Genomic DNA, 10427 nt, shown 5'->3' with positions numbered 1-10427 from the left:
ATTTGACCCTGCTGATCATCTATGAATATTTTAACATGTTGGCCATGTTCTGTTATAATCTCCACCCGGCACAGCCAGAAGAGGACTGGACACCCCTCAGAGCCTGGTTCCTCTCTAGGTTTCTTCCTATGTCCTGGTCTTTCTAGGGAGTTTTTCCTAGCCACTCTGCTTCTACATCTGCATTGCTTACTGTTTAGGGTTTTAGACTGGGTTTCTGTACAGCACTTTGTGACATTGGCTGATGTAAAAAGGGCTTCATAAATACATTTGATTGATTGTGTAAACCCAATCTCCCCTGGGACCTGGGAAACCAACTGTTTTTTCCTTCACAGGTTGAGCCCTGCTCTTGATCGTCTGATGGACAGAATTTGGTCAAATGTAAAAGTTGACGTCATGAGGTAATCTTTAGTAAAAATTACACTGCATAGTTCCATCAGAATATCAAAAAGCCCTTTGAGTTGTATAATAGGGAAAGAATAGAGAGATCTGTTGGATTCCAGCACCTTGGTACCTTAGTTCTTGATTTACAAAAAAGTAATGACAATCAGTTAGGAGTGGTCTTAGACGTGACTGGTGTTGATACCAAGGCTACCCTCAGTTATCTCCCTCTATTAGTGTGGCCCTGCTGTCAAAAGAGGCCAGAGCGAAGAGAATGATCCATTTCCAGCCACAGCCAAGGACTGGCAGGGTCGAAAGAGTCTGAGGGCCACCAGGGAGGAGCAGGAGCAGCCCAGGGTCCTCCACAGAGTCACAGAAGCCTGACCCCACACTGATAAATGACCACACAGCACTATAGATGCTGACCCCCCCCCTGCTGACCTCTGGCCTGCCGACCCCTTTCTCCCTGAAAACAAATCTCCACCAGGCCCAGCACCAGGCCCAGCACCACGACCACCAGGCCCAGCACCACCAGGCCCAGCACCACGACCACCAGGCCTAGTACCACGACCACCAGGCCCACCACCACCAGGCCCAGCACCACCAGGCCCAGCACCACGACCACCAGGCCCACCACTACCACTACCACCAGGCCCACCACTACCAGGCCCATAACCACCAGGCCCACCACCACCAGGCCCACCACCACCATGCCCAGCACTACCACCATGCCCAGCACCAGACCCAGCTCCACCACCAGACCCAGCACCTCCACCAGGCCCAGCACCTCCACCAGGTCCAGCACCTCCACCAGGGCCAGCACCACCACCAGGCCCCTCCATCACCAGGCCCAGCACCACGACCACCAGGCCCACCACCACCAGGCACAGCACCACGACCACCAGGCCCACCACCACCAGGCCCAGAACCACCAGGCCCACCACCACCATGCCCAGCACCACCACCAGACCCAGCACCTCCACCAGGCCCAGCACCTCCACCAGGCCCAGCACCACCATCAGGCCCACCACCACCACCACCAGGCCCCTCCACCAGGCCCAGCACCACCACCAGGCCTACCACCACCACCAGGCCCCTCCACCAGGCCCAGCATCACCTATTGTTTTTCCATGAGGTGGAAAACAGAGGCTATTGGCCCACTAATGATTTATTCCACAGAACGAGCACTATTGTACATGATGACACTGAAGAAGAAGAGATGAAGAAATAATTATATAGCCACCTAACAATAAAACTATGTCAATGGCGTCTGTGTTGGATTGGAGCTCAGTAGACGCGTTGAGGTTAGTGGACAGAGGATGAACCCATTCACCCATCATCCCTTTATCCTTGTCCCTGAGCAAAGTGGAGAGTGGAGCTCGGAGAAATTCATGAACACCTCTCCCTGTGGCTCAATCAGGGGCTATTTGAATGGAAGCTCATTTGCCTTGTACAGTATACGGTGTCTACACTCATTACGGAACAAATGAGATATTCATTCAGAGGGGAACAAGTGCGGGAAAGAAGAAACATCTCTAAGCACTGGTTTCAGATCTGCTATCCCTGCCACACTATTTTGCCCTTCCCCCTCCCCCAACCAAACTGAAATAGGACGAAGACAAACGCTCATTCTCAAACAGAGTGAGGGTGGGAAATGTATGGTTGAAACGGCCCCATTGGGAACGATGTAAAACAGGTGGGAGGCAGGGAGCAAGGGAAGATCAAAGCTTGATTATTCTCCCTGCACATCCAGAAGCTAATAGAGCAATTTGTCTCAACATCTGCTAAAAGGCCTGGCGAGGCTGCATTGAGAGAATGCTGAATGTGCCTGCTAGTAGAGGCACAAGCTTAAAAAGGCAACGTTAGTTCAGGTGACTACTAAACCGCTGGGATTCGTTGAGGTGAGCAGGTACATTATACTGTAAGATGGTCTGTTGGCAGAATCTTGGAATCTTTTCTCATTCCCTTCCATTGCTCAAATTCATGGCCTGGTTGAGTGAATCAGGTGCTACTGTGTTATCCTATCCTATTAATACGTCAACTGCCTTCATGGGGGTGGTCGTTATCCACCCATTCCCAAGTGGTGGATAAAGTACTCAATTCTCATACTGGAGTAAAAGTAAAGATACCTTCATAGAAAATGACTCAAGTAAAAGTGAAAGTCACCCAGTAAAATAATACTTCAGGAAAAGTCTAACAGTATTTGTTTTTAAATATACTTAGTGAACTAAAAATAAAAATAGTTAAAAATATAAAATAGTAAATTAAAGATACTCCAAAACAACGACTTAAGTAGTACTTTAAAGTATTTTTCCTTAAGTACTTTACACCATCGCCATCCCCTCCCATGAGACAGAGGCCTGGCACCATAGACCCTATACACTAGCCCATAGGGCTCTGGTACAAAAGTAGTGCGCTATTTTATGTAGGGAGTAGGGTGCCATTTGAGATGTGACCAATGATCCTGAATGTTGATGACAGACAGCGTGTCCCGGTGTCTGGGTGCTACAGACTTTGTCAGACTGATGCTGTTTGTTTGTTGATGGCTGCCAGTGTCATTGGCTCATCAGCAAGTCCCTGCAAACCTGGCGCTGCGCATAATTACGTGTGATTGCATTTGGATACCAAGTCCGCTTAAAATGTTGTTACTTATTATTAACTACAGAAGATAAGACGCAGGAAGTCGGTAAATGCCAGTAACTGTACCCATTTCTTTCACTGTAAAACAGTACTTGTTAGATTCCGTGTGTATTTATTTGGCTTAGAGTTCATGTTAATAAATCCTATTTGCATTTTGCTTCTGTTCTCCTGCACAATAACAAATCTCTCAATTGGGATCGATTCAGAAAGCCTTCAGTTCTGAACTGGGGCATGTCGATTATGATTCCAGTCACACAAGAATGTGAATGATTTCTAAATATTTCTTGAATGCAAATGGGATTAAAAGGAGATTTGGCAGTCGTAATGGAACCCGGAGAATGACTGGTCGTTATGAATATTGCGTATGTGATTAGATGCACTTTCCACTGTTATAACATCCATCCATTGTTATATTTAATGTAGTGTTGTGTCATGTGTAACTGTATGTATTCTGCTCTCTTGTCCACTTGAACAAAAGATGTAAACCTCAATGTGATTTCTCTGGTTAAATAAAGGATGAATACAATTTAAAGCGATTGACTCCAAATGGCTTGTCGCCTAAATCGGCCTTATGCAAAGGGGCGGAACAGCATGGCAAAAAGAGTGGTTCGACAATCTCCTGAAGATTCTGCATATGATCAGGTAATTAAAACTACAAAAGCTACACACTTTTTACCTACAGCGTAACGGTAATCTGTAATATCCTGTTCCAATAGCGAAAGAAAATCTAAAGTCATTTCTTTTGCAAGACAGACAAGAGTAAAGCATTCATCTCATAATCTCTGGCTGTGTCTGAAATGGTTCCCTATACTATATAGTGCACTACAGCCCTATGGGCCCTCGTCAAAAGTAGTGCACTACAGCCCTATGGGCCCTCGTCAAAAGTAGTGCACTACAGCCCTATGGGCCCTCGTCAAAAGTAGTGCACTACAGCCCTATGGGCCCTCGTCAAAAGTAGTGCACTACAGCCCTATGGGCTCTCGTCAAAAGTAGTGCACCACAGCCCTATGGGCCCTCGTCAAAAGTAGTGCACTACAGCCCTATGGGCCCTCGTCAAAAGTAGTGCACTACAGCCCTATGGGCCCTCGTCAAAAGTAGTGCACTACAGCCCTATGGGCCCTCGTCAAAAGTAGTGCACTACAGCCCTATGGGCCCTCGTCAAAAGTAGTGCACTACAGCCCTATGGGCCCTCGTCAAAAGTAGTGCACCACAGCCCTATGGGCCCTCGTCAAAAGTAGTGCAGTACATAGGGAACCATTTCAGACACGGCCTCTCACTTGCTGCTGGCACATGGAGAGATGAGACTCAGCAAGGGGTTGTGACATGTAAGGACAAAATGCTTCTGGCACATTTTTTGGCAACTCATAATATGTATTTTGGTGAATATGTGTCATTTCTTGTATTTATACCAATTGGCTTCTCACATGGACATTGCACAGTACGTGAACAAATCATTATCCTTAATTGCTTGAGGACGTTCTCACCTGCCAAGCACTCTTGCCTGTCCAGCAAGACAGAATATTAATAAATAACAATAATACATTTAATTTGTAGCCGAGGTAGGTAGCCTCCGGCTAAAGCTTTGGTCCAGTAACTGTTGCTTGTTTGAATACCTGAGTCATCAATGTGGAACATCTGTCTGTGTCCTTGAGCAGGGAACTTAACCCTAACTATAAACCTAACCCTAACCCTAACTCTAACCCTAACCTTAACCTTAACCCTAACCCTAACCTTAACCCTAACCCTAACTCTAACTCTAACCTTAACCCTAACCTTAACCCTAACCTTAACCCTAACCTTAACCCTAACCCTAACCCTAACCTTAACCCTAACCCTAACTCTAACTCTAACCCTAACCTTTACCCTAACTCTAACCCTAACTCTAACCCTAACTCTAACTCTAACCCTAACCCTAACCTTAACCCTAACCTTAACCTTAACCCCTAACCTTAACCCTAACCCCTAACCCTAACCTTAACCCTACCCTTAACCCTAACATTAACCCCTAACCTTAACCCTAACCCCTAACCCTAACCTTAACCTTAACCCTAACATTAACCCCTAACCTTAACCCTAACCCCTAACCCTAACCATAACCCCTAACCTTAACCCCTAACCTTAACCCTAACCCCTAACCCTAACCATAACCCCTAACCTTAACCCCTAACCTTAACCCTAACCCCTAAACTTAACCTTAACCCTAACCCCTAACCTTAACCCTAACCCCTAACCCCTAACCCCAACCCTAACCCCTAACCCCTAACCCTAACTTGCTGCATGGGTGCTCTACTAATATGGCTGACTCTGTAAAATAACACATTTCACTGCACCTATCTGATGTAAGTGACAAAAATCCTATCTAGTTATTCTGAAGCTCTACTTAGGCAACATATTTTTTTACATTTATAACATTTAACATTTATAATCAAGGCAGATAAAAAAAAACTAGGTTCAGCATCTTGTCATAGGAGACATAGTATATTAGAAAAACAGGTTCTTTGTATGTCCACATTTTGGTTCCAGGTAGAACTGTTTTGGGTTCCACCCTCTGTGGATAGGGTTCTACATGGAACACAAAACAATTCTACTTGGAACTAAAAGGGTTCTACCTTGAACCGAAAAGGGTTCTTCAAAGGGGACAGCCAAAGAACCCTTTTAAAATTCAGACGGGGAAAACAAATTCTAAGAGTGCAGGAGGGAGGAGGGACACTGAACCTGTAAGCATGTGAATGACAGGAGTCTGCTAAACTGAGGCCAGCATGTTAATGTTGCCATATCCAGAAATAAAATAGCTGGTGAACTGATAGCAACAGATTGTTGCATGCAAGGATGGAAGATTTGGCTTGATTCTGACAGACAGGCTAACAGACGGGCTTGCCGTGATGCTTGCCATTCTGTATTTATACCCACAAGTCTGTAGGGATTGTGCATGCCCACCACAGCCACCACCGCCCCCACTCCCTGTACCCAGCCTCCACCCACTGCCAGAACTAGGGCTTTGGTGTGCTGCTCTGTTCTGTTGTGTTCTAGAAAATAGATTTTTAGTGTCTGTGTCGCCAAATCTACATCACAATGAAAAGTAGAACTGTTCAGCCTTGGCAGTCGGATTCAAGTCGAGGTACTGAGCCAACAAGTGCCATTCAGATCTCTTAAATACAAGATGTACAACAAACAAACATCTCTCCAAATAATTTGAAGCTGAAAAGGGTATTGGCTGAATTCTTCCTCAGCAACAACATCCACACTGCACTCTTAATCATTTGAAATGAAATAATCCCATTTTGTTGTGTTCCTTTGCCATGTTGTTCAATCAGAGAGCCAAGAGGACACGCTTGGTGGGCGATAGCATCGTCTCTGGCAAGCAAAGGGACAGGGTCTGTCATCTATCTTACCATAAGTCTTGTCCCTGGGTGAATTTACACAGCCAGTGACAATACAGGGGCCTTCGCAGGCATCAACCTTGAGAAGGATGTCATTGCATCCTACAAGCCTAGCGAGCTGTGAAAAGAATGGCATGTATATAACAGCCCATTTCAGAACTGTGGCTTGAATGACATCCAGTAGGCCATAGTTTCAACCCTGATTCATCGCCTTGTGGCACCGGCATTATGGGAAAAATGTGCTTCAGTGTACTTTGCAGGCATTGAAGACACCATACTGTTGCCGTAAACCCACATACAACAAGTGCAGCGTGTGTAGAAGAAGGTTGTGCTGATTTTGGGCAGTGTATCTCTAAGCTTGAAGATCACAGTGAAGGAAGGAAGTGGTAGGAGGACAGAAAGATGTAGAGAGTAAAGAGAGGAGGGGATAAAGAGATTTACTGAGTAAAGCTCTGAATCTTCATGAGGAGAATTATGTCATGAGTGGTGGCTGTTCTGTGTCACCATGCTGCCTACTCCCTCAAAACGCTGGCTGTTCCGTGTCACCATGCTGCCTACTCCCTCAATACGCTGGCTGTTCTGTGTCACCATGCTGCCTACTCCCTCAATACGCTGGCTGTTCTGTGTCACCATGCTGCCTACTCCCTCAATACGCTGGCTGTTCTGTGTCATCATGCTGCCTACTCCCTCAATACGCTGGCTGTTCTGTGTCACCATGCTGCCTACTCCCTCAATACGCTGGCTGTTCTGTGTCACCATGCTGCCTACTCCCTCAATACGCTGGCTGTTCTGTGTCACCATGCTGCCTACTCCCTCAATACGCTGGCTGTTCTGTGTCACCATGCTGCCTACTCCCTCAATACGCTGACTGTTCTGTGTCACCATGCTGCCTACTCCCTCAATACGCTGGCTGTTCTGTGTCTCCATGCTGCCTACTCCCTCAATACGCTGGCTGTTCTGTGTCACCATGCTGCCTACTCCCTCAATACGCTGGCTGTTCCGTGTCACCATGCTGCCTACTCCCTCAATACGCTGGCTGTTCTGTGTCACCATGCTGCCTACTCCCTCAATACGCTGGCTGTTCTGTGTCACCATGCTGCCTACTCCCTCAATACGCTGGCTGTTCTGTGTCACCATGCTGCCTACTCCCTCAATACGCTGGCTGTTCTGTGTCACCATGCTGCCTACTCCCTCAATACGCTGGCTGTTCTGTGTCACCATGCTGCCTACTCCCTCAATACGCTGGCTGTTCTGTGTCACCATGCTGCCTACTCCCAATCAATACGCTGGCTGTTCTGTGTCACCATGCTGCCTACTCCCTCAATACGCTGGCTGTTCTGTGTCACCATGCTGCCTACTCCCTCAATACGCTGGCTGTTCTGTGTCACCATGCTGCCTACTCCCTCAATACGCTGGCTGTTCTGTGTCACCATGCTGCCTACTCCCTCAATCACCATGCTGCCTACTCCCTCAATACGCTGGCTGTTCTGTGTCACCATGCTGCCTACTCCCTCAATACGCTGGCTGTTCTGTGTCACCATGCTGCCTACTCCCTCAATACGCTGGCTGTTCTGTGTCACCATGCTGCCTACTCCCTCAATACGCTGGCTGTTCTGTGTCACCATGCTGCCTACTCCCTCAATACCTGTTCTGTGTCACCATGCTGCACTCCCTCATACGCTGGCTGTTCTGTGTTACCATGCTGCCTACTCCCTCAATACGCTGGCTGTTCTGTGTCACCATGCTGCCTACTCCCTCAATACGCTGGCTGTTCTGTGTCACCATGCTGCCTACTCCCTCAATACGCTGGCTGTTCTGTGTCACCATGCTGCCTACTCCCTCAATACGCTGGCTGTTCTGTGTCACCATGCTGCCTACTCCCTCAATACGCTGGCTGAATCCAAGACAAAACCAGGACACAGTTTGTCTCACAACAGAATGAACAAAAGGACATCAGGGCCTGTATCACTAAGATCTGGGATCACCACCGTGCCCCGTCCCATCCATACTCTTATTCATAATGATCAAAAAGGCTGAACTGGTTATTAAAAGTATGAAATGAGAGTACAGGGGTATGAGCTACGTTATTTTTTCCTAAGGCAGTTGAAGCCAGCAGTGTTTTGAGATCACTTTTTTAAACGGAGGAGGTATTCTAGTATCTTCACGTTGAACATTAACAAAATGCCTGCTCCTTATTGTGCTACTACCTACTGTTTTCTCTCTGTTTGGTGAGCGTTTTGGAATGTTCACAGAAGTGACTGTTTACTGACGCCATGTTGTTTGACAAATTCTGCATCCTGGTTAAACATAGGAGGTTGTTCTTGGAGACGATGCAATGCCAGCTGGTGACCTTGCTAACTGCACTAGCATTACTGGTAAATTTGCTAACTGCACTGGCGTTACTGGTGACCTTGGTAACGGCACTGGCGTTACTGGTGACCTTGGTAACGGCACTGGAGTTACTGGTGACCTTGGTAACGGCACTGGAGTTACTGGTGACACTACGACCAAAAGGAAAAGAATAACTGAAAATTGAAAAATAGAAAGGGAGAAAACAAATGAAGGAGTCAAAACACAACAACACAAAATAATAGAGTAATGGGCAAGAGAGGACAGAAACATACAAGACAGGACTGGAAAGTCCAAGACAGGACAGGACTGGAAAGTCCAAGACAGGACTGGAAAGTCCAAGACAGGACTGGAAAGTCCAAGACAGGACAAGACTGGAAAGTCCAAGACAGGACTGGAAAGTCCAAGACAGGACAAGACTGGAAAGTCCAAGACAGGACTGGAAAGTCCAAGACAGGACTGGAAAGTCCAAGACAGGACAAGACTGGAAAGTCCAAGACAGGACTGGAAAGTCCAAAACAGGACTGGAAAGTCCAAGACAGGACAAGACTGGAAAGTCCAAGACAGGACAGAAACATACAAGACAGGACTGGAAAGTCCAAGACAGGACAAGACTGGAAAGTCCAAGACAGGATCAGACTGGAAAGTCCAAGACAGGACAAGACTGGAAAGTCCAAGACAGGACAGAAACATACAAGACAGGACTGGAAAGTCCAAGACAGGACAAGACTGGAAAGTCCAAGACAGGACGGGACTGGAAAGTCCAAGACAGGACAGAAACATACAAGACAGGACTGGAAAGTCCAAGACAGGACGGGACTGGAAAGTCCAAGACAGGACAAGACTGGAAAGTCCAAGACAGGACAAGACTGGAAAGTCCAAGACAGGACAGGACTGGAAAGTCCAAGACAGGACAAGACTGAAAAGTCCAAGACAGGACTGGAAAGTCCAAGACAGGACAAGACTGGAAAGTCCAAGACAGGACAAGACTGGAAAGTCCTAGACAGGACAAGACTGGAAAGTCCAAGACAGGACAGGACTGGAAAGTCCAAGACAGGACAAGACTGAAAAGTCCAAGACAGGACTGGAAAGTCCAAGACAGGACAAGACTGGAAAGTCCAAGACAGGACAAGACTGGAAAGTCCTAGACAGGACAAGACTGGACTGGAAAGTCCAAGACTAATATATAAGCCAGTTACCATAGAGCTGTGAATTAGGAGAAGGTGACATAGTAAATGCTGTCTGGGGTTGCTTAGGGGCAATGCAAGATACGAATGGTTTCCAACATGTCATTATAATCTTTCAGTTTGTTATTTAGTTTGATGGTAAATCTCTCCAGGGAGGCCAAGTCAGACAATACATTAACCAGTATAGCACTGAATCTTTGGACCCCGTGTGTCTCCAAACTTTCTCTCCTTTGCAATTTTATAGTGCATTCGGAAAGTATTCAGACCCCATCTATTTATTAAAGATTTTGTTACGTTACAGCCTTATTCTAAAATGGATACAATTGTTTTCTTCCCCCATCAGTCTAGACACAATAACCCATAAGGACTTCACACAATGATGTCCCCATAATGTCAATGCGAAAACATGTTTAGACATTTTAGCAAATGTATCAAAAATAAAAAACAGAAATACCTTATTTATATAACTATTCAGGTCCTTTGTTATGAGACT

Source organism: Oncorhynchus masou, chromosome 1, assembly GCF_036934945.1.
Source record: "Oncorhynchus masou masou isolate Uvic2021 chromosome 1, UVic_Omas_1.1, whole genome shotgun sequence".
Classification (NCBI taxonomy): domain Eukaryota; kingdom Metazoa; phylum Chordata; class Actinopteri; order Salmoniformes; family Salmonidae; genus Oncorhynchus; species Oncorhynchus masou.
This window is presented reverse-complemented; position numbering follows the sequence as displayed.